The 26,087-nt window shown below is 38.8% G+C and overlaps 1 protein-coding gene across 1 annotated transcript in view; it reads right to left on the bottom strand.

Annotated features, from left to right (window-relative positions):
- Positions 1-6,295, bottom strand: part of MPP5 (membrane palmitoylated protein 5) — a 103,154-nt gene extending 96,859 nt beyond the window's left edge. Inside the window, 1 exon segment of the mRNA XM_036844044.1 lies at positions 6,168-6,295. The gene's annotated coding sequence lies outside the window, so the exon portion shown is untranslated.
- Between the last annotated feature and the right edge of the window lie 19,792 nt (positions 6,296-26,087).

The raw sequence follows: 26,087 nt of genomic DNA, 5'->3' as shown, positions 1-26,087 counted from the left end.
CAAAGCTTAAAATATTCACTATCTTGCCCTTTAAAGAAATTTGTCAACCCCTGCCTTAAAGGATCAATAATGCCAAGAACCTCAGAGGCCTCAAAACTTCGATGTTTAGGGTCTTTGAGACAAGTTAAGGAACTTTAAAATTATCTGAGAGAAATTGCTTGAATTTTTATAGTGGTTAAATCATATAAGCCCAAATTTATAAAAATAATAAAATTAAACAGCTTGATTATGAAGTTACTGAAACCTTATTCTTTTGTCTTCTGTAGCCTGAACTGATGGAGGAAAAACTTCACAATTCAACATAATAAAGTATATTTAATAAGCATGCATCTTTTTACTATGTACCCACATTTTTCACGAAAGAATATCTTCAGTATAGCAAAACAGAGCCTGGCTCTTTAAGTACTTTATTTTATATTTCACTTCACACTTTTTAATACATTCACTTAATTCATTATACTTGGGCCAAGCCAAACATTTATGTGATCACTCAAGGGTCTATAATTGACCTTCCGGTGTTGAGGAAGGAGCTTGTTTTTTTCCTGGGGTTGTTTTCATTCCAAGTAAAAAAATCTCCTAATTAAATCATTTTATCTTCATTCAAAATATACTTACTATCCAAATACATTTAAACAACTTGCCTAAATTAAGCCAGCATGAGGAATGCTTGAGTACAGTGCCACAAATAATATTTTCTTTCTCCATTTAGTAATTTTAAAGAAGAGTCCTCCAGTGGTAGTCTATAAACTCCAGTATAGACAGATCAAGAAAACTTAAGTCCTACCAACATGTAAAATTTACACAACTGTTAATGAATACCTTGATTTATCTGACTTTATAAACACTTTGGTTCACAAAATCTTATGTTCAGTTTCCTTGTTTATTTTTAAGAAAAATGTTAATGTCAAAGAAAAATAATCCAAAATGATTTAGTTTGCAACAACGCTGGAGTTATTCCCAGAAACATGCAAGGCTGCATCAACATTTAAAAATTAATCAGTGTAATTCACCATATTAACAGATTAAAGAAAAAAAATTCAAATGGTTACCTCAATAGATGCAGAAAAGCATCTGACAAAATCCAACATCCATTCATGATTTAAAAAAAAAAAAAACAAACCCCAAACCCTCAGCAACCTCAGAACAGAAGGAAACTTCCTTAATCTGATTTAGAGAATCTACAAAATGACCTACATCTAACATTATATTTTAAAGGTGAAAGACTGAATGCTTTAAGATTGTGAACAAGGCAAGGATGTTCCCTTTCAACATTCCTAATCAATATCTCACTGGAACTCCTAGACTGCAAAAAGTCAAGAAAAAAAAAAGACATACATATTAGAAAGAAAGAAACATTTCTCTATTCATATATGACATGACTATCTCCTTAGACAAATCCCAAGAAATCTACAGGAAAAAGCTCCTAAAAGTTATGAGTTTAGCAAAAACGCAGGATACAAAGTCAACATACAAAAATCAATTGTATTTCTACATACTAGCAATGATCAACTGGAAACCCAAGTTTTTAAAAATGATCATTTACAATAGGACTAAAAAACTGAAATGCTTAGGTATACATCTAATATTTGCAGGATCTACATGTTGAAAACTACAAAACATTCATGAAAGAAATCAAAGACTTAAACAAATGGAGAGAAATACCATGTTCATAGATTGGAAAACTCTATCTTGTTAAGATGTCAATTATCAAGTTAATCTATAGATTTAATACAGTCTCAATCAAAATCCTAGCAGAATTTTTTTTGATATATCAACAAGTTGATTCTAAAATTTAAGCAAAAGAACTAAAACAGCTAAAACAGTTTTGGAGGAAAAACAAGTTGGAGAACTCACATTACCTGATTTCAAGCCTTAATTTTAAAGCTATATTAATCAAGACACTGCGATATTGGCAAAAAAAATAGATCAATGGAACACAGGAGTCTAGAAATAGACCCACACAAATGTAGTCAAATGGTTTTTGACCAAGAGACAAAGGCAATTCCATGGAGAAGAATAGTCTTTTCAACAAATGGTCATGGAACAACTGAATAAATGAAACTCAACCTAAACCTTTCTTTATACAAAAATTAACTCAGGACTTCCCTGGTGGCACAGTGGTTAAGAATCCGCCTGCCAATGCAGGGAACACGGGTTTGAGCCCTGGTCCAGGAAGATCCCACATGCCGTGGAGCAACTAAGCCTGTGGGCCACAACTACTGAGCCTACGCTCTAGAGTCCACGAGCCACAAATACTGAGCCCGCATGCCTAGAACCCGTGCTCCTCAACAAGAGAAGCCACTGCAATGAGAAGCCCACGCACTGCAACCAAGAGTAGCCCCTGCTCGCCGCAACTAGAGAAAGCCTGCGCACAGCAACAAAGACCCAACGCAGCCAGAAAATAAAAGAAAATTCAATTTAAAAATGGGAAAAGATTTGGAATTTGGACACTTCACCAAAGACATACAGATGGCAAATAAGCACATAAGAGATGATCATAATCATTATTCATGAGAAAAATGCAAATAAAAACCCCAATGAAATACTGCTATATACCTATTAGAGTGACTAAAATTAAAAAGGTTGATCATACCAAGTGTTGATGAGGATGTAAAGTAACTGGAACACTCATACATTGCCAGTGGGACTACAATTCAGCCTCTTTGGAAAACCAGTTTTACAGTGTATAGTTTCCTATGCTGCTTTAAAAAATTACCACAAATTTAGTGGCTTAAAACAACGTAAATTTATTATTCTCAGGTTCTGTAGGTTAAACATCTGACACAGGTCTCTCTGGGCTAAAATCAAGTTGCTGGCAGAGCTACAGTCTTTTCTGGGAGTTCTAAAGGTTAATCCATTTCCTGGCCTTTTCCTGCTTTTAGAGACCACCACATTCCTTAACTTATGCCCCAAATTCTCCAACCTCAAAACCAAGAACTCTGCATTTCTCTGTCCCTGCTTTCATTGTTACATCTTTCTGACTCTATCTTCTCTTTCCCCTTTAAGGACCTTCAGGATACACCAGCACAGCACCTGGATAATCCCAGGATAAACTCCCTAAAGTCAGTTGATTAATTCCATCTGCAACTTTCATTCACCTTTGCCATGTAACCTAATTTATTCACAGGTTCTAGGGATTAGAACATCTTTGTGGGCCATTATTCAGCGCACCACAGTTTTTTGTTTCTGCTTTTTTTTTAATAAACATACACTTCCCAGAAATTTCACTTGGAGGTGCTTATCCAAGAGAAATGAAGACTTATGTTCACGTAAAAACCTGCTGGCAAAGATTTATAGCAGCTTTACTCATAGTCCAAACAAACAAACAAAAAACTCAAATGTCTTTCAACTGGTGGATGGATAAATAAATTGTGATACATCCATACAATGGAATACTACATTCAGCAATACAACAGAAGGAACTGCTGATACACTCAACAACATGGACGGACACTCAGATGTATTACGCTAAATGAAAGAAGCCAGACTCAAAAGGCTAAACACTGTATGATTCCATTACCTGATATTCTAGAAAAGACAAACTACAGGGATAGACAACATCAGATGCCAGGGGTTAAGGGTGGGGGAAGAGCTGACTACAAAAGAGCAGCTCAAGGGAATTTCAGGTGCTGGAACTGTTGTGTATCTTGATTTTGGTAGTTGCACAGCTCTATGCATTTGTCAAGACAACTGTACAACAAAAAGTTAATTTCACTTCATGTAAATTAAAAATAAAGTTAAAACCTCTGTGAAAGAAGGAAAATAATTATATCATTTGTCACCCATCAGATTGGCACAAATTTAAAAATCTGACAATGCCAATCTGACAATTCCAAGTTTGGACAAGGATGACTCATATACTGTTGTCAGGTATGTAAATTGTTACAACTTTAGAGGATAATTTGGCTGCAGCTAGTAAAGGTGAAAATGCACATCAACCTATGGCCCAGCAATTCATTCTAGGGAAAACTTCACAAATGTGCTCAAGGGGATATGCACAAGGATGTTCATTAAACATTGCTTGAAATATTGAAAAACTGAAAACAACCCTTCAGTCAGGGAATGAATTAATTGTGGTTAGTGGTTATTTAAAAAAGAAAAGGAAAGAAAATGCATGATGGAAAAAAAAAATCAAAGAAGGGTAACTTATTGGTTTGTTTATTTAACAACAGTATATAGTGAAAAGAACACTGTACTTGGAATCTGAAGGCAAGCATGTTAGCACTTAGTTCCAACTCTGCCACTAACTAGTCTGTCTATAAATCTCACCTTCCTTTTCCTGGAAAAGGAAGAGGTTAGACTATACAAAGACTAAGATTATTTCCAACTCAACAAGAACACTGATACAAAAAAATGGACCAAATTTCTTGGCATGTCTGTGATGAGCTTTTTAATCATATAATAATAATTTAGAAAGACCATACAAACTCCTAAACTCACCCTACTGACTTGGGTAACCCTCATATCCCTTCACATTTTAACATTCTAAACAAGTTAATATTAATGAGTCCATCTTGTCAAGTTCAGATCAGTCTGGCCAAAAGTCATTGAAGTACATGGTAAGATTTACTTGATTTTGTTTTAACAAAGATAAAACGACAAATTGCTTTCCGTATTTTTTGCCTGTGTCACCTACAGAGTTCCTACATTATAATTTAATAGCTTTCACCTGCTACAATAGTATAAAAAGCCTTTTAAAACTTATAGGGACTTCCCTAGTGGCACAGCGGTTAAGAATCCGCCTGCCAACGCAGGGGACAAAGGTTCGAGCCCTGGTCCGGGAAGATCCCAAGTGCCGCGGAGCAACTAAGCCCGTGCGCCACAACTACTGAGCCTGCGCTCTAGAGCCCGCGCGCCACAACTACTGAGCCCGCGCGCCACAACTAGTGAAGCCTGCACGCCTAGAGCCCGTGCTCCGCAACATGAGAAGCCACTGCAATGAGAAGCCCGCACACCACAACAAAGAGTAGCCCCCGCTCGCTGCGACTAGAGAAAGCCTGCTCTCAGCAACGAAGACCCAACGCAGCCATAAAAAAAAAAAAAAAAAAAAAAAAATTGTAATATGCCAAGTCCACAGGAATCTAGTAAAAAATCAGTAGTTCATAATCCAAAAAGCTTATTTGACAATTTCATTATCCCAGTACTAATACTTCAAAGACACCAATAACCGACATGCCATTTGTTCCTATTGCAGAATTTATTACGTTATTAACTTCCGGTATAATCCAAAGGCATAATTAGAATACTATCATTAACATATACACTTTAAAAAAAAACAGAAATATTAACTCCTTTCATCTTGTCATTAAAATCAAAATTTCAAAATTGTTGTGCTACAGGTTTTCCAAATCTAAATTCTCACGATCCTAAACGAGTATGGAGACAAAACACACACTATGTACTACTTCTAGAAACCTTCTACCTATCAGATTTTAATTTCAGCGCCAAATGCCAAGAAAAACCTTTCGACCGAAACCTAAATTCCGAACACCTTACCGTATGTCAATCAACTAAACAGAGGTGAGTTATTATCATTAGGAAGTTACATAATTTGCACCAAAGATTGTTTAAAGCATCTCATTAAAAGCAGCTTACAACAATTTACAGGCTTCAAAGTTCACCTTGCAAACTTACAGTAAATTATCAGAAACCATGAAGAAGATTAGGCTCTTCTTGAAAATGGTTACGAAGAAGCAAGTTGTTTGTTCATTTGTTTAAAGAATGCAGCGAGCAGCCGAATACCAGCAGCTGAGTCGGGCAGAGAAACGCCGACTACATTCCGTCTTCTAAAGGAAAGTGTTCTTCGCCCCGCCGATCTCCCGGACCCTGCCTGGAGGGAGTCAGGAGAGTCGCGAACTCGGGAGCGCGGGCGCAGAGAGAAGGCGCCTCCCTGCACCTCGGGCCGGCCGGGCAGGAGCCCCCGCCGAGGTGAGTCGTTCGCCAAGCCAGAGGGAGCGGGCACCGCCAGACAGCGTTCCTCCGAGGGACAAAGGTTGGGCTCACGCCCTCCGCTGCCGGCCCGGCGCCGGCTGCCTGCAGCAGCCCAGGGTCCCGCCCGGGCCCGGCGCGTGGGGGAGGGGGTGAGCCCGGCCGCCCCTCCCCCGGCCGCTCGCTGGGACCTGTTGATTAAGACCTCCACACCGAGCCGCTGCCGGTCCGCCTCTTACCTCCGCGCCACGGCGGCCTCCACTTCTCCTGCCCCGGCCTCTCGCAAACACTGCAGAAACGACAGTTCCCCCGCGGCACTTAAAATACCGGATAAAGAATCCAGAAACTCGCGATTCCCCACCTCACAATCCTTAGTCCCCGCCCCCGCCCCACCGCCAGTCGCCGCCGTCGCCGCTGCCGCCCCCAGCGACTCCACCTCGAGACCGCGCGAGACCGCGCACGCGCTCCCGACGCTGTTAGGCAGAGAGGCTGGCGCGGTTCGCCCAATCCCGAGCCGGCGCGGAGAAAGGGCCCGCTCATTGGTCCGCTCCGCAGCTCCGGGGGCCGGATCGCGCGCGCACTCGCGCGCCTCAAGTGGAAAAAGCGAAGTTTGCGCTCAGTCGCTGTGGAACAGCTTTCGGCTTGAGTCCGCGGGCCAGGTTATGGGAGGACGTGAGGTTTCCTTAAGAGGCAATGGGCGGGTTAACGCTCTTACAGACTTTTCTTCTCTCCCTGAATGTCTGTCAGCTCCTGAAGAAAATCTGATTCCTCTTGAGGCGACTCCTCGTGTCCTGTGACACACATCACACAATATAACATTTGTGTAAAAAAGAACCACGACATACCTGAACACCTGGATGTGTGTAGTGTCCCACAAAAGAATTATCTGCTACCACGGAAGACGCCACAAAGCTAGTACGTAGGACCGAGTTCTGAAAACCAGACAGGAAGGTGCCAAGGGCCACAGCTGTTTCACAAAACTCAAGTCCCTGGCTCAACCCACATCCAACGCAAGGAAATCCAGATAAACAGTCTTCAGGATTCCCTGGAAACAGCCATATCCAAAAAGGAAAGGAAAAAAAAAAAAAAAAAGGTTTGTGTGTGCGTGTGAAGAGAGACCTAGTTCATTTTCTAAGTTCTTAAATGCATAAAATAAGTAATAATTCAAGAAATTTCCTTTGGTTCCTCAATGAATTTTTTTCCCCTTTAGCTCGGGGTTTCTCAACCTCAGCGCTATTGGCATTTGGACCAAATAATTCTTTCTTTGGGGGCTGTCCTGTGCAATTTAGGATGTGTAGCAGCACCCCTGCTCTCTTACCCACTAGATACCAACAGCACCACTACCCCCATTTGTGACCATCAAAAATGCCTCTAAACGTTGTCAAAGATCTTCTGGGAGACAAACTCACCTCCATTTGAGAACCACTGATCTAGCTGTTCAAAGAAACGGCCTCCTTAGAAGTAGTCTCTCTACCCATCCCTTCCAACTGCCTGGCCTCAAGCAGTTTTGCAAAAGACCCCACCCAAATGAACCCTCCAACTACCTAGCCTTGCTTCCCCAGCTGCTTGGACTCCTCTGTCACAGGACCCCATCCTAATAAAATGCTGACAACTCTCTGTGAGATAGCAGCTACTGACCTCAAAATATGTGGAAATTTCTTTGTGAAATGCTATACAAATGTTAATTATTACTTTTACTTTCTAAAGGTATTTTCATCTTAAAAAAGGGTAGAACCTATGGCAAATAAAAAATTTATTCTCTGGTAAATAGAGCCATTCCTGGAATCCCAAAATCACTCAAATTACTGGTCTCGTGTGCAAAAAAATGAAGGATAGCTGGAAGAATGGAAGGTATAGAAACTGGAGGCAAGGTGATTGGATTTGAGTTTTAGCTTTGAAATTAACTAGTTCCGTGATTTGGGTGCGTGACAAGTTTCCTGGGCCTAAATTTTCTCATGTGTAAATTAACAAGTTAACTACTTTTACTTTTTTCTAGTTTTAAGATTCTGGAAGCCTCTGCATATGTAATCTAACATGGATAGCATAGGGAGTTAAGAAAATATAATATTCATCCCCAAATAGAATGAAATGGGCAATCTGTGGTTTAAACCCCCCTGTCAGACGGCACTTTACCCACTGAATCACCCTGGCAAATTTATAACTAAGAACTTTGGATGAATAATGAAAGCCAAACTGTAAAATCAAGTGAACGGTGCAGAGTAACCATAGTAAATACCCTTCCTCCTTCCTCATCTTGGCATCTGTTCAGTCCATCATCTGACAACAACTTCTATTACATGTTGATGTAATAAAATGTTGTGCTGTTTATTTCATTAAAGGCTTGGGGGAAATATATTAATATTGCATTTCAGATATTTGCAACAGGTCTGAAATCTCAGTTTTCAAGATTCATTAACCGTTATATGTGAAATTCGTAACTAAGGCTATTATATCCCTTTGGTCTTATCACCTCTGTGTACTAGTGAAATCTGAGTTTTCGTAACTGAATTAATAGCCTAATCACCTTATAATTGTATGAACCAGATGATCAGAAATAATGTAAATTAAAAGAAGAATACTCACTGATTCAGATATGAGAAGTTATGAAACAACAAATTAGTAGGTACATTAATTATTAAACAAATATCTAAAATTTTTATCAATGCAAAAAAACCCAGAAAGCGAACCAACAAACCATGAACTTTTCTAATTTAATTGGGTTTAGTTATTATTATTTTGATATTTTATAGTACTTCTTAACCTTTCATAAACCTAGCTAAAAATATTATGTCCCTAAGCTAAGAACACTATGCAGTTGTTGCCATGTGGAATGGGAGGTCCCACTGTCTGAGTTAGCACCAGTATCATTCAGTATAGGTCAGTATCATTCAACTCAACTGACTTTAATAAATATTCACTCATTATTTTAAAAAATGTATACTGAGTACTTCCTATGTGCTAAGAACTGGGCTGTAGGGAATCAAAACATGTGACAGCTCCTGTCCTGGACTATAAAAAGGTGAGGAAAGGGAAAAGTAAGGCAAGTTCATATAGGTAAGATACAAGGGAAAATATGGTAAATGAAAATAAGGTGCTCTATGGACTTAGAGAAAGGTAGTCTTATACTAAGAGAAGCTTTACTAACTTCTAATGACAGGGGGGTAGAGAGAGGGACAGAGAGTAAACTACAATGAAAATACCCACAGTAATAGGAAAACCGAGATCTTACACATGGCTTTAGAAAGATAGATATAAAATTTTTAATCAATTTGAATGACTTGAGTACAGTCCACAGAGACAAACATGGGCTTATATGGGAACAGCAAGTAGTCTGCAATAACTTCAGGGTAGGATATTAGTCATTTATCACACTTTTATTTGTACCCTTCTTAGTTGGTCCTTTGCTAGGCTGAAGATGTATAGATAAATAAAACATGACCCAGGAGAATTTTTATTTTGCAGAGAGGTAGTAGGCAAATTTGGAGCTTGGAAATTTTTCTAATGAAGGGAAGTCCAAGACTGAATGCCAAGAGAAAGGAAATCAAATTTGTTCTCCTTGAACAGGGCTATAAAGTGACCCACATCTTTTCCTCACCAAGCTCCCAATCAAATCTCTATTTTGTTAGTGTGTTAATCTCACCTGTCACTTTGATTCATATCCATATGTGAATACCTGTCTGTGACTGAGTCTGGAGTGGTACCTGTGCTGAACTCCAAAGAGCTGAACTCTAATGCCTCTTCTAGCCTCTCTTGCACTCACTCTGATTGAGATTTAACTCCACCACTGAGTCAGAACAGCCTTTCTCAAGAGCCACTTTCCTAAATGCAAAGGTCAATGCTCAGTCCTCATCTTCCTTGGCCTGCCAGCAGCGTTTGACACCGTTGAGCATTTTCTCCATTTTGTCCTCTGGGCTCCTGCAATACCACTCTAGCTTCTTGCCCCACCCACTGGATCCTCCTGTTCAGTCTCCTTCGCTGGTTCTTTTTTATATCCCCCTGAATGCTAAAAGTTGGAGTGTCCCAGAGCTCTCACATGCAATATTTTACTTCTCTCTCTTCCTGAGTTTGAACAAACAGCCCTAACATTTACTAGATGTTTAATCAGAAGAAAGTTAGTTAATTTCTCTAAGACTCAGTTTCCTCATCTATAAATTGAGGATAATAAAATTAGCTACCTCCAGTGGTTATAGGGACTAAATGAAATGTATATGTAAAGTGCTTAGAACAGTGCCCGACACTGTATGCATTAACTACTTGTCCTTATTCTTTTTTTTTTTCATTCAGTCACCAAAATCATTTATTATAATGATATATTTAATCAGTTGGCTTAATTTTGTTAAATTTTTTCTTAATTTAATTTAATTAATTTACTTTTTATACAAGTTCTTATTAGTTATCTATTTTATACATATTAGTGTATATATGTCAATCCCAATCTCCCAATTCATCCCACAACCACCACTATCCCCACCACACTCCCCCCTTGGCGTCCATACGTTTGTTCTCTATATCTCTGTCTCTATTTCTGCCTTGCAAACTGGTGCATCTGTACCATTTTTCTAGGTTCCACATATATGCGTTAATATATGATATTTGTTTTTCTCTTTCTGACTAACTTCACTCTGTATAACAGTCTCTAGATCCATCCACGTCTCTAAAAATGACCAAATTTCGTTCCTTTTTATGGCTGAGTAATATTCCATTGTATATATATATGTATCACATCTGCTTTAACCATTCATCTGTCGATGGGCATTTAGGTTGCATCCATGACCTGGCTATTGTAAATAGTGCTGCAATGAACATTGGGGTGCATGTGTCTTTTTGAATTATGGTTTTCTCTGGGTGTATGCCCAGTAGTGGGATTGTTGGGTCATATGGTAGTTCTATTTTTAGTTTTTTAAGGAACCTCCATACTGTTCTCCATAGTGGCTGTATCAATTTACATTTCCACCAACAGTGCAGGAGGGTTCCCTTTTCTACACACCCTCTCCAGCATTTGTTGTTAGTAGATTTTATGATGATGCCCATTCTAACTGGTGTGAGGTGATACCTCATTGTAGTTTTGATTTGCATTTCTCTAATAATTAGTGATGTTGAGCAGCTTTTCATGTGCTTCTTGGCCATCTGTATGTCTTCTTGGGAGAAATGTCTATTTAGGTCTTCTGCCCATTTTTGGATTGGGGTGTTTGTTTTTTTAATATCGAGCTGCATGAGCTGTTTATATGTTTTGGAGATTAATCCTTTGTCCGTTGATTCGTTTGCAAATATTTTCTCCCATTCTGAGGGTTGTCTTTTCGTCTTGTTTATAGTTTCCTTTGCTGTGCAAAAGCTTTTAAGTTTCATTAGGCCCCACTTGTTTATTTTTGTTTTTATTTCCATTACTCTAGGAGGTGGGTCAAAAAAGATCTTGCTGTGATTTATGTCAAAGAGTGTTCTTCCTATGTTTTCCTCTAAGAGTTTTATAGTGTCCGGTCTTACATTTAGGTCTCTCTAATCCATTTTGAGTTTATTTTTGTGTATGGTGTTAGGGAGTGTTCTAATTTCATTCTTTTACATGTAGCTGTCCAGTTTTCCCAGCACCACTTATTGAAGAGACTGTCTTTTCTCCATTGTATATCCTTGCCTCCTTTGTCATAGATTAGTTGACCATAGGTGCTTGAGTTTATCTCTGGGCTTTCTATCCTGTTCCATTGATCTATATTTCTGTTTTTGCACCAGTACCATATTGTCTTGATTACTGTAGCTTTGTAGTATAGTCTGAAGTCAGGGAGTCTGATTCCTCCAGCTCCGTTTTTTTCCCTCAAGACTGCTTTGGCTACTTGGGGTCTTTTGTGTATCCATACAAATTTTAAGATTTTTTTGTTCTAGTTTTGTAAAAAATGCCACTGGTTATTTGATAGGGATTGCATTGAATCTGTAGATTGCTTTGGGTAGTAGAGTCATTTTCACAATGTTGATTCTTCCAATCCAAGAACATGGTATATCTCTCCATCTGTTTGTGTCATCTTTGATTTCTTTCAGCAGTGTCTTATAGTTTTCTGAGTACAGGTCTTTTAGCTCCTTAGGTAGGTTTATTCCTAGGTATTTTATTCTTTTTGTTGCAATGGTGAATGGGATTGTTTCCTTAATTTCTCTCTCTGATCTTTCATTGTTAGTGTATAGGGATGCAAGACATTTCTGTGCATTAATTTTGTATCCTGCAACTTTACCAAATTCATTGATTGGCTCTAGTAGTTTTCTGGTGACATCTTTAGGATTCTCTATGTATAGTATCATGTCATCTGCAAACAGTGACAGTTTTACTTCTTCTTTTCCAATTTGTATTCCTTTTATTTCTTTTTCTTCTCTGATGGCCGTGGCTAGGACTTCCAAAATTATGTTGAATAATAGTGGCGAGAGTAGACATCCTTGTCTTGTTCCTGATCTTAGAGGAAATGCTTTCAGTTTTTCACCATTGAGAATGATGTTTGCTGTGGGTTTGTTGTATATGGCCTTTATTATGTTGGGGTAGGTTCCCTCTATGCCCACTTTCTGGAGAGTTTCTTTCATAAATGGGTGTTGAATTTTGTCAAAAGCTTTTTTCTGCATCTCTTGAGATGATCATATGGTTTTTATTCTTCAATTCGTTGATGTGGTGTATCACATTGACTGATTTGCATATATTGAAGAATCCTTGCATCCCTGGGATAAATCCCACTTGATCATGGTGTATGATCCTTTTAATGTGTTGTTGGATTCTGTTTGCTAGTATTTTGTTGAGGATTTTTGCATCTATATTCATCAGTGATATTGGTCTGTAATTTTGTTTTTTTGTAGTATCTTTATTTGGTTTTGGTATCAGGGTGATGGTGGCCTCATAGAATGAGTTTGGAAGTATTTCTTCCTCTGGATATTTTGGAAGAGTTTGAAAAGGATGGGTGTTAGTTTGATAGAATTCACCTGTGAAGCCATCTGGTCCTGGACTTTTGTTTGTTAGAAGACTTTTTTTAACATCTTTATTGGAGTATAATTGCTTTACAATGGTGTGTTAGTTTCTGCTTTATAACAAAGTGAGTCAGTTGTACATATACATATGTTCCCATATCTCTTCCCTCTTGCGTGTTAGAAGATTTTTAATCACAGTTTCAATTTCATTACTTGTGATTGGTCTGTTCATATTTTCTGTTTCTTCCTGGTTCAGTCTTGGAAGTTTATACCTTTCTAAGAATTTGTCCATTTCTTCCAGGTTGTCCATTTTATTGGCATAGAGTTGCTTGTAGTAGTCTCTTAGGATGTGTTGTATTACTGTGGTGTCTGTTGTAACTTCTCCTTTTTCATTTCTAATTTTACTGATTTGAGTCCTCTCCCTCTTTTTCTTGATGAGTCTGGCCAAAGATTTATCAATTTCGTTTATCTTCTCAAAGAACCATCTTTTAGTTTTATTGATCTTTGCTATTGCTTTATTTGTTTCTATTTCATTTATTTCTGCTCTGATCTTTATGATTTCCTTCTACTAACTTAAGATTTTGTTCTTCTTTCTCTAGTTCCTATAAGGTGTAAGGTTAGATTGTTTATTTTAGATTTTTCTTGTTTCTTGAGGTAGGATTGTATTGCTATAAACTTCCCTCTTAGTACTGCTTTTGCTGCATCCCATAGGTTTTGGATCATCATGTTTTCGTTGTCATTTGTCTCTAGGTATTTTTTGATTTCCTCTTTGATTTCTTCAATGATCTCTTGGTTATTTAGTAACGTATTGTTTAGCCTCCATGTTTTTGTGTTTTTTACGGGTTTTTTTTCCCTGTAATTGATTTCCAATCTCATAGCGTTGTAGTCAGAAAAGATGCTTGATGTGATTTCAGTTTTCTTAAAGTTACCGAGGCTTCATTTGATCTATCCTGGAGAATGTTCTGTGTGCACTTGAGAAGAAAGTATAATCTGCTGTTTTCGGATGCAATGTCCTATAAATATCCATGAACTCTATCTGGTCTATTGTATCATTTAAAGCTTGTGTTTCTTTATTAATTTTCTGTCTGGATGATCTGTCCATTGGTGTAAGTGAAGTGTTAAAGTCCCCCACTATTATTGTGTTACTGTCAATTTCCTCTTTTATGGCTGTTAGCAGTTGCCTTATGTATTGAGGTGCTCCTATGTTGGGTGCATTTATATTTATAATTGTTATATCTTCTTCTTGGATTGATCCCTTGATCATTATGTAGTGTCCTTCCTTGTCTCTTGTAACATTCTTTATTTTAAAGTCTATTTTATCGATATGAGTATTGCTACTCCTCTTTCCTTTGATTTCCATTTGCATGGAATATCTTTTTCCATCCCCTCACTTTCAGTCTGTATGTGTCCGTAGGTCTGAAGTGGGTCTCTTGTAGACAGCATATAGACGGCTCTTGTTTTTGTATCCATTCAGGGAGCCTGTGTCTTTTGGTTGGAGCATTTAATCCATTCACATTTAAGGTAATTATCGATATATATGTTCCTATTACCATTTTCTTAATTGTTATGGGTTTGTTTTTGTGGGTCTTTTTCTTCTCTTGTGTTTCCTGCTTAGAGAAGTTCCTTTAGCATTTGTTGTAGAGCTGGTTTGGTGGTGCTGAATTCTCTTAGCTTTCGCTTGTCTGTAAAGCTTTTGATTTCTCCATCGAATCTGAATGAGATCCTTGCTGGGTAGAGTAATCTTGGTTGTAGGTTCTTCCCTTTCATCACTTTAAATATATCATGCCACTCCCTTCTGGCTTGTAGAGTTTCTGGTTAGAAATCAGCTGTCAACCTTATGGGAGTTCCCTTGTATGTTATTTTTCATTTTCCCCCTGTTGCTTTCAATAATTTTTCTTTGTCTTTAATTTTTGTCAGTTTAATTACTATGTGTCTTGGCGTGTTTCTCCTTGGATTTATCCTGCCTGGGACTTTCTATGCTTCCTGGATTTGGAAGGCTATCTCCTTTCCCGTGCTAGGGAAGTTTTTAACTATAACCTCTTCCAATATTTTCTCAGGTCCTTTCTCTCTCTCTTCTTCTTCTGGGACCCCTATAATGCGAATGTTGTTGCGTTTAATGTTGTCCCAGAGGTCTCTTAGGCTGTCTTCTTTCTTTTCATTCCTTTTTCTTTATTCTGTTCCGTGGCAGTGAATTCCACCATTCTGTCTTCCAGGTCACTTATCCGTTCTTTTGCCTCAGTTATTCTGTTATTGATTCCTTCTAGTGTATTTTTCATTTCAGTTATTGTATTGTTCATCTCTGTTTGTTTGTTCTTTAATTCTTCTAGGTCTTTGTTAAACGTTTCTTGCATCTTCCTGTTCTTTACCTCCATTCTTTTTCTGAGGTCCTGGATCATCTTCACTATCATTATTCTGAATTCTTTTTCTGGAAGGTTTCCTATCTCCACTTCATTTAGTTGTTTTTGTGGGGTTTTATCTTGTTCCTTCATCTGGTACATAGTCCTCTGCCTTTTCATTTTGTCTGTCTCTCTGTAAATGTGGTTTTTGTTTCACAAGCTGCAGGATTGTAGTTCTTCTTGCTTCTGCTGTCTGCCCTCTGGTGGATGAGGCTATCTAAGATGCTTGTGCAAGCTTCCTGATGGGAGGGACTGGTGGTGGGTAGAGCTGGGTGTTGCTCTGGTGGGCAGAGCTCAGTAAAACTTTAATCCACTTGTCTGCTGATGGGTGGGGCTCGTTCCCTCCCTGTTGGTTATTTGGCCTGATGTGACCCAGCACTGGAGCCTACCTGGCTCCTTGGTCAGGCTAATGGTGGACTCTGGGAGGGCTCATGCCAAGGAGTACTTCCCAGAACTTCTGCTGCCAGTGTCCTTGACCCCGCGGTTAGCCACAGTCCCTCCCCACCTCTGCAGGAGACCCTCCAACACTAGCACGTAGGTCTGGTTCAGTCTTCCATGGGGTCACTGCACCTTCCCCTGGGTCCTCATGTGCACACTACTTTGTGTGTGCCCTCGAAGACTGGAGTCTCTGTTTCCCCCATTCTTTTTGAAGTCCTGCAATCAAATCCCACTAACCTTCAAGTCTGATTCTCTAGGAATTCCTCCTCCCATTGCCGATCCCCAGGTTGGGAAGCCTGACGTGGGTTTCAGAACCTTCACTCCCGTGGGTGGACTTTGGTGGTATAAGTGTTCTCCAGTTTGTGAGTCACCCACCTAGCAGTTATGGGATTTGATTATATTGTGATTGCGCCCCTCCTACTGTCTTGTTGTGGCTTCTCCTTTGTCTTTGGATGTGGGGTATCTTTTTTTGGTGAGTTCCAGTGTCTTCCTGTCAATGATTGTTCAGCAGTTATTTGTGATTCCGGTGCTCTCACAAGAGAGAGTGAGCACACGTCCTTCTACTCTGCCATCTCTACTACTCTGCCAGATTTTCCTAAATCTCAGAGTGAAGAAAGTCCAGCCCAGCCACGCTGTTGTCCAGACTGCCTTTGGACTCTGTCTGTAACATCAGCCCTTCCTTCAGTCTCCAGCCTGCCCACCTGCCCACCCACCCTGCATCTCTGGACTCACCAGACCCCCAGGCTCATGAGCCAAGGTTTAAAATAAATCTCTTTCTCTCTGTCTCTCTCTCTCTCTCTCTCACACACACACACACACACACACCCTCCTGGTTCTGTTTCTCTGAAGCACCCTGTCTAACAGAGGACTCTTAGAGGCACTAAGAGAGATCTACAAGGAAAAAAACTACTTGTCCTTATTCTTACCATCATGTTCTTTATCACTCATTCCCTACATGATTTTGTCTAGTCTCAGTGGCTTTAAATTCCATCTTTACACTATAAACTCTAAGTTTATCTCTAGCCTGAACTTCTGCCCTAAACTCCAGAATGACCTATTCAACTGTTGGCTCAACATCTCCATTTGAATTTCTAATGAGCATTACAAATTTAACACGTCAAACTTTCATTTTCATCCAGTTTTCTTCATTTCAGTATATGGTAATGCCACTATTCCAGTTGTTCAGCCTTTCTTTACCACTGAACTTCTGATCCATCAGGAAATCCTTTTATTTCTACCTTCCAAATGTTTTCAGACTTTAACCACTTTTTTTTTAATTAATTAATTTATTTTGGCTGTGTTGGGCTTCGTTGCTGTGCACAGGCTTTCTCTAATTGCAGTGAGCGGGGGCTACTCTTCATTGCAGTGCACGGGCTCCTCATTGTGGTGGCTTCTCTTGTTGCAGAGCACGGGCTCTAGGCTCATGGGCTTCAGTAGTTGTGGCACATGGGCTCAGTAGTTGTGGCTCACAGGCTCTAGAGCGCAGGCTCAGTAGTGTAGCACATGGGCTTTGTTGCTCTGAGGCATGTGGGATCTTCCCGGACCAGGGCTCGAACACATGTCCCCTGCATTGACAGGCGGATTCTTAACCACTGAGCCACCAGGGAAGTCCCCAGAGTGATAGTATTTTAAATGAAATGCAAGATGAAGTAATTTGGAGTGTAAGCATAAAACATACTAAATGTAGCGGTTATTAAGATACTAAAAACACAGTTTTGTTCATTTCTCAATCTAGAAATAAAACCAGTCAATGTTAAATTAAACACATGAGGGTCTAACATTTCCTTAATTCATTATTTTTTAGTTTGTATTACAAAATAAACATTTTTTCTGACTAGCAGAATTATCCCTCATCCTTACTCTGATCCACGTCCATGATTTTTACCTGATTTTGTTTGCCTAGATACAACTCGGAGTCGGCGAGACCATGAAGTAGCCGGTAGAGATTACCACTTTGTTTCACGGCAGGCATTTGAGGCAGACGTAGCAGCTGGAAAGTTCATTGAGCATGGTGAATTTGAGAAGAATTTGTATGGAACCAGCATAGATTCTGTACGACAAGTGATCAACTCGGGCAAAATATGTCTTTTAAGTCTTCGTACACAGGTAAAACTATTTTGGTTTAGGGTGTTGTACTTGAGGACATTTTTCACAGAGTAATTTTTAGTGGAAACTGTATTTTGGGTCCAAGAACCACAGGACCTAATTAAGTTCTCATACAGTTTTTTCACACTGATTCCCTACGAATTTAAGTTGCTAAATCTCTTTCAGTTTCCTCTGAGGGGAAAATACATATATTCCATACTTACATATATGTACATGTACATGTTTTCTGAAACTTAAAATACAGTAACTGTAGTGCTGGTATAGTACTTTAGTATTTTAAAGGTTATAAAAGAATTTCCCTTTCCTGATTCTTATATGAGAAAAATTAGAATAATTAGAGTTCATTTTTACGGTTTTAAATGACATACTTCAAGTATTAGCAAGTATCATAATGAGTGCTGGGTTGTATCTAACGAAATGTCCACTGTTCTATCATCTGTCATACAAAAGAAAACCTTCAAAAATTACTAACAATTGCTTTTTAGATTTCCATTAAAAATAAAATAATTTTAGAAATTTGGGATTTTTAAGATGGTGTTTGTTGTGAATTTTTTTTTTCTTTTTCTACATTGTACAGCTTTAGCATAAAACTTTCCTTAATGTGGTGGAACCTACTGTGTATGTCAACTCACGAGACATAGGCAGTGGTCATTAAAGAGATGTATATGAAAGAGAATTGAGGGACTTCCCTGGTGGCACAGGGGTTAAGAATCCGCCTGCCAGTACAGGGGACACGGGTTCAAGCCCTGGTTTGGGAAGATCCCACATGCCGCGAAGCAACTAAGCCCGTGCACCACAACTACCGAACCTGCGCTCTAGAGCCTGTGAACTACAACTGCTGAGTCCATGTGCCACAACTACTGAAGCCCATGTGCCTAGAGCCCGTGCTCCGCAACAAGAGAAGCCACCGCAGTGAGAAGCCTGCGCACCACAATGAAGAGTAGCCCCCCCCCCCGCTTGCCGCAACTAGAGAAAGCCCACGCGCAGCAACAAAGACCCAATGCAGCCAAAGATAAATAAATTTATTAAAAAAAAAAAGAGAGAGAGAGAATTGACTCCAAAATGGCTTTCCTGAAATAGTAATTAGGTCTTCTTTATTTTTTAGTGAACGAAAGAGCTTATTAGACTCTGTTTCGTTGCTGTGCACGGGCTTTCTCTAATTGCAGTGAGTGGGGGCTACTCTTCATTGCGGTGCACGGGCTTCTCATTGTGGTGGCTTCTCTTGTTGCAGAGCACGGGCTCTAGGCCCATGGGCTTCAGTAGTTGTGGCACGTGGGCTCAGTAGTTGTGGCTCGCAGGCTCTAGAGCACAGGCTCAGTAGTGTAGCACACGGGCTTTGTTGCTCCGAGGCATGTGGGATCTTCCTGTACCAGGGCTCGAACACATGTCTCCTGCATTGACAGGCGGATTCTTAACACTGCGCCACCAGGGAAGTCCCCAGACTCTAACCACTTCTCACCAACCCCACTGCTACCACCCTACTCCAAGACATCATCATCTTTTGCCTAGATTACTGTGATATGCTCTTCCCACCCGTATTTTCTCTTCTCGATACTACAGCCACAGTGAACCTGCTAAAATAAAAGTGAGATCAAGTCACTGCTCTGCTTAGTTGCCTATAGCCTGGCATGATCTCCCTGACCTTAACTCTTACTACACTCTTCCTTCTCGTTTCATACCAGCCACACTGGCATCTTTGCTGCTCCTCCATATTCCAACAGCTTCTGCCTCAGAGCCTTTGCATTTGCTATTTCTTATGCCTGAAACATCCAATCTCCATATGCTTATTCTCCCTCACTTCCTTTAGGTCTCATTTCAAACGTTATCTTATCAGTGAGACCTGTCTTATTCTAGATAAAATCTAGAACATCTCTCATGCCCCATCTCCCAGCACTCCTTATCCCTTCTCCCCAACTTTATTTTTCATTGTATTTATTCGCCATCTGACATATTGCATATTTGTTATCTGTCTCCCCAAACTAGAATGTAATGGCAAAGACTTTGTCTATTTTACTCACCGCTACTTATTTTTAGATTCCCCAGTATCTAAAATAGTTCTTAACATAGTTAGGAGACAGTTCTAACTAGTACTCAATAAATATTTGATGAGTGAATGAATGATTGAAATAGACCTGAGTATGTGGAATAAGGATGATGATGAAAGGGTCAAAGAAAAACTTCAGCTTTGTCAAATGTTTGGCCTATGACTAGCCTTAGAAATAATTTCTGCCTAAAGATGATTGTTTTTGCTCTTAGGTAGTACTCTGTGTTGAGGGAGGGAGACAGTATAACAAATAAAAAAAGGAAGAGAAAACTATTTGTTCTTCACCACCTCCTTCCTGTGCTTCATGGGTCATTCCATTTGCTATAATAAATCCTCATCTATCTGATAAAGCTGAGAATTAGAAAGCAAAAATCTCCTTCAAAAGTAGTAATAGATATAACTAATTCGTTGCACTTAGCTTTTACTTCTGAACTTGCACAAGTCTCTGACAAGCTTAGATATCTTGTTTCTAACATCCGACAGATTATAAGGGCTTATTATGTGTGTGACCCTTTAATGGACGTGTCAGTTCAGAGCGTACATACCCCTGCCATGAGACAGGGTAGGGGAAGTCTTAACCTGAGGAAGGGAGTTTCTGATGGAAATTACAGGTCACATAGAGGAGATAGTTCTAACCAGGAATTTGCAAAAACTCAGTGGAAACATATATCTGGGACTTTACAAACTTCTTTCTCATGGACAAGTCCTAACTTTGATATGTGATAGACTCCAGGAGAAACAGAATATGCATTTGCCCTCAACAAGTTTTAAAAAATGTGTTGGGTTGAATGAGAGATCTGGAGTACCACAGTGGACACTTTAGGGCCACTGAGAAAAAAAAAAGGTATCTTTTTTTCCCTTTTTCCAGAGTATTTTTTAGAAGAATTTTTCAAACCATATTTGAGAATATAAACAGTTTTAAATCAAGTAAAAGTAAATAGTGTGAAGCTGGTGCCAGGGCCTGACTAACCAAGTACTTAGACTGAAAGCTTTCAGGCCTCATAGCACCTGGATAACACCTGAATCAAATGCTAGAGGGTGGAGTAGCAAACAGGAGTACCCCAAGTGTTGTGATCTCGGTTCAAGGCACAGAAGAGCTGAGAATAGTTTGGCAACAAGAATAAAATTGCACTGACTTTTTTTCTTTGAAGTCTAGAATAGGAAATGAATATACCTAGGATCATGGTTAAATGTATGAACTAACTGTTGGGGTTTTTTTTTTCTAACTTTAAAAATATATAATTTGTAAACATCTATTACATAAACCACATGTTTAAAGGCTCTTGAAAGTATGCAGAAACTCTGAGAGTTTCCTGTTTCTTCTCATCTGGTAACCTAGCAGTCAAAGACATTATTCAAAATCACAGTTTAACAATTATTCCTTGAAAACTATCTTTTAGCACAATTATGTTTAGCAGTGAAAAGAGCTGACCCCTTGTAAAGCATTAGAAGATTAATAGTTACCTTTGCTTTATGCTGTTATTTTTTCTCTTACACTTGAATTATTAGCTTTAATGAGAAAATTGAGCTCTTTCAAAGGGTGTCCAAAACATGTTAACATATTTCACAAAACATCTAGAAGTTCTCGTATAAAATATACCCAGAAAGACAAGCTCTTCTAATAGAAAAATTAAGGCTGAGATTTTGTGATGCAAAATTACATGCAAATATAATCTGTTTCTGAGGGTTAGGAGACCGGGAGCTTAGTTCAGCTGGGAGCTTAGTTCAGCTGGGTGGCTCTGGCTCAAGTTCTCTCCTAAGGTTACAGTTAAGATGTCAGCTGGGCCTGCAGTCATCTGAAGGCATGACTAGGACTGGAGGAAGTGCTTCCAGGAATTTTCTTCACATAGCTGTTAGCTAGGGGCCTTAGTTTCTTGCCATGTGGACCTTTCCTTAGTATATGACAGCTGACTTCTCCCAGAATAAGCAGTCCAAGGGAGAAACAACCAAGATGGAAACTGCAGGGCCTTTTTATGACCTAGCCTCCAAAACCACACTCCATCACTGCCACTTTATCCTCTTGAAGCAAGCCTCTAAATCCAGCCCACACCCAAGGCAAAGGCAACAGATTCCAACTCTTGAAGGGAGGAGTACCAAGCATCTGTGGACATATTTTTAAAACCACCAGGTAATCTAACATTTTATAAGTACTTTAGGCATCAATAAATTACATGTGAACATATTTAGGGCTGAGGAATATTTTATCTGTGAGCTTTGAGCTTTTTACTCTCCTCTGAGCAATGACCATGAGGATCAGGTAGATAAAATCAGATAATGTTCAAAGCATTATCACAGTCTATTGTCTGTGTCCACATTCCCTCTAACAATAGCTGTGTTACTTGCCTCTCTCCCAAACCCACCCAGGACCTACTCCAGTTCTTGCAGAAGATCCTTATTTCCTTTCTTATGAGCATAGGAAATGTCATACTCCTACAGCAGGGCTGCTTTCCACACATAGCAAAACACTTTTGATACGGCACTTTGTCAAAAGGTGTGAACAGTTCAAATAAATTCATACTCTAAAATTCTATAAAGTTGCCCTTGTTTTCACACAGACTTAGCTCTAGTGAACTTTGATAGATTCCTGTGGCATGAGTCTCCCTTTCAGAAGTCATGCCGCTTTTCCCCTGGTAAGAAGGCTTTATTTACGTGTTCAGTGAGCCACAGAGACTTTCTGCCCTGCAAAATCTAGATCTGCTTGATATATTTAAAGATACAAGGATCTCTCAAATAACAGACAAGTTATGATGGTGAGGTTTTTATATCAGTTCCAAAACCAAAACACCTTATTTGATCTATAATATTGCTCCTACAGAACTTCACCAATGCATCAGAAAATGTGTTCCAAGTTAAAACTTATTACTGTGGGAATTGATTGCTTCCTGTAGTACTCACGCTAGTTCTCTAGCCAGAAAATCCGGGACACCCCTACTTTGTCCTGGTCCCATGCAGTGGTGCCAGTAGCAGGGAAGGTAAGAGCTGTCTCTGTGGCTCGGAGTCCTGTAGCAGTAGCAGTGACAGAGGACAAATCTGCACTTCTGATGTCTCAGCCTGTTTATATCTAAAGGCTCTTCTAACAAGTATTATACATTCAAGGACTGACTTTATGTCTAAATCATGGAGATCATCTGCTTCCTAGAAAGGTAACACTGCACTCACTTGCATCAGCCATGTATTAATAATTAGCTTATTGGTCTTTAGTTGAATTTTCCTTAAATATTGACATTAACAGACCTTTGACAGTTGACAGCCAGTTATGCTCAAGATTAATATCTGGTATTTATAGGTAACACTTATTTACCCATCCACAGGGAATATCACCCTCATTTTATTGAAAGATTTCCAAAGTATAGTTTAAAATATTTTTGTTTTAAAGTAGAATGAATCATGAACATATTTTTCCTTATAATAGGCATTGTTTTAAGAATTGTGTTCTAAGGCTATGCTGATCATATTGGATAGCACAGATATTGAGCTTTTCATAATCACAGAAATTCTACTGGACAGTGCTGTACTAAGGAATCAATGTGCTATCCCATGAGCTATTTTTACAGCAGGACAATATGGAAAATAATATAAAGGAGTACTGGTGCGAAATTCTAAAAGCTTAGGTAAATGTTATAAACCTGTCTTACGTGTTATATAACAAAGAATAATGAATATTGCAGAAAGTTGAAACAACCCAATTATGGAATATTTATGTATTTTCTTTGACCAAAAACCTATTTTTAAGAAAAAAATTCAGTACATTATTAAGAGCAAGCAAGTTTGTGTGTGTGTGTGTGTGTGTGTGTGTATATGTTTAAACCTAATAAAAATTTGCAACTTCAGGCTGAACTTCCTTGAGTTTCTTTTTTTCTATAAAAATATGGTACTACCTTAAAAAAATCGTTTTATTGAGGTATAATTTATATTCAATAAAATGCACCCACTTTAAAGTGTTAAGTTAGATAAATGCATACACCAGTGTACTACCACCCCAGTCAAGATATAGAACTTTCCTTCACCTCAAAGAGTGTCCTTTACCACCTTGCAGTCAATACCTTCCAGCCCACCCTGATCCCATGCAACCACTGATCTAATTTGTCTTTAAAAATTGGTTTTACCTTCTCAATGTTCATATAAATGGAATCATATAGTATGTATTCTTTTTGTATCTGACTTCATTGTTGTTGTTGTTGCATCTCTTTTTGTTGCTGTCATTTAGTATCACTGTATGAATACACAGTACCACAGTTTGTTGAACTGTTTCTCTGTTGGCGGGTATTTGGGTTGTTTTCAGATTTTGGTTATTATGAACAAAACTCCTATGGGAGTTTGTATATAAGTCTTGTTTTGAACATATGTCTTGTTGTGAACATGTTTTTATTTTTCTTGAGTAAATACCTGGAGTAGGATTGTTTGGTCATATGATACGAATGTCTTGGGACTTCCCTGGTGGTCCAGTGGTTAAGAATCTGCCTTCCAATGCGAGGGACACGGGTTCGATCCCTGGTTGGGGAACTAAGATCTCACATGCCGCGGGGCAACTAAGCATGTGTGCTGCAACTAAAGAGAAGCCTGTGTGCTGTGACAAATAGCCCACGTGCCACAACTGAGACCCAACTAAGCCAAAAATAAATAAATTTAAGCAAAAAAGAATATCTTAACTTTGTAAGACATTTCCTGTTTTCCAAAGTGGTTGTACAGGGGCCATGATGTATGAAAGATCTAGTTGTTCCACATAGTCACCTGCAGTTGGTGTGGTCTGGTACTGCCTTTCGAAGGACTCTGTTACTAGGTAATAGTACTCAGTCTTAGTTGTGACTTCCCTGCAGAATCAATTTGCTCCAGACAATCACTCTCAAGGAAGCATTTCCTGTAATGAGACAGCCATCTCCAAATTAGAAACTGTTAGTTTATATATATTCATAACTTAAAAATGACCCCGATAGTAATCTTATCTTGGTTGCCCCCTATTTTATTTCTGATTGTAGAAGTGGGAAAGAAATCCCTTTCATCTTTGGAACAGCAAGGAAAAAACAAGGAAGAATCCCCTGGGCTGTGGGCCAAGGGGGATGAGTAGAGGATTTTCCTCTACAGCAACATTAATAGAAATCTAATGTGAGCCACATACGTAATTTTGTGACATACTATTTAGTAGTAAAAAGAAACAGATGAAATTAATTTATAAATTTTTAACCCAATACAGCTAAAATATTATAATTTAAACACACAATCAATATAATAATTATTGAGATATTTTACATTCTTTTTTTATACTAAGACTTAAAAATTTGATGTGTACGTTACACTTTATCACAGTACAGATGCTAAATTTTCAACAGTTGAAGTGAAAAAATGTAGCCTTACCAAAACAATATTTATGTTTAATAAAGAAAACTTCTACACTGCTTAAGTTTTTTTACATTTAAATTTAATTAAAATTAAAAGAGATTTAAAATTCACTTTCTCAGTTGCACTAGTCACATTTCAAGTGCTCAGTAGAGCCATACATATGAGTTGCTACCATATTGGACCACGTAGTTCTAGACAGCTGTCTGTGGGACAGGAAGAGGAAGATGGAGGTGAGACATATTTGTTATTGCAACTCAGGTCACTGTAGAAATACCAGTACTATTTGTGTGAAATTCGAAAAAAATATATATTTTTTAGCTGTATGATTTTGAATAGATAACTTAATCTCTCTAAGCTTCACTATCACCATCTGTCTGTAAAACAGGACAGTAATCATACCCCTCAGATCAAAGTGAAGATTGAGAATGCATGCAAAGCACATTGTAGAATGACTGGCAGCTTTTTGAAAATGAGTAAGTGGTAGCTTTTAAAAATCCAAATGATTCTTTGGATGGAGGCTGTCTGTACTTTCTTTTTTATTTTTAAAAGCATCGAGAGTTTAAAAAAACCTGTTTGAAAATGGCATTCATTGATTCCCTAAGTATTGCCTCTTAGGCCAGCTGCTCACTGGAACACAAAGACGGAAAGAACGTGGTCCCACCTTCAAGGACCCCAGAGTGCCCAATGTTAGAAACAACACAGTGGTGGGCTAATGTCCAAATGAGAAAAAGTAAAACCAAAGAGAATAACATATTTATCCAACAACCCTAAAGAAAAGAAGCTCTGCAGATAAAAGTGAGTTTATGAATTGAAAATCTTACAGTTTGTATAGTTCTATACTTACTTTAAAATCAGTATCCACAATTACAATAATTAAGATTTAAGAAATTAGATTGACATGGATTAAATGC

Source organism: Balaenoptera musculus, chromosome 2, assembly GCF_009873245.2.
Source record: "Balaenoptera musculus isolate JJ_BM4_2016_0621 chromosome 2, mBalMus1.pri.v3, whole genome shotgun sequence".
Taxonomy (NCBI): Eukaryota; Metazoa; Chordata; class Mammalia; order Artiodactyla; family Balaenopteridae; genus Balaenoptera; species Balaenoptera musculus.
This window is presented reverse-complemented; position numbering and strand designations above follow the sequence as displayed.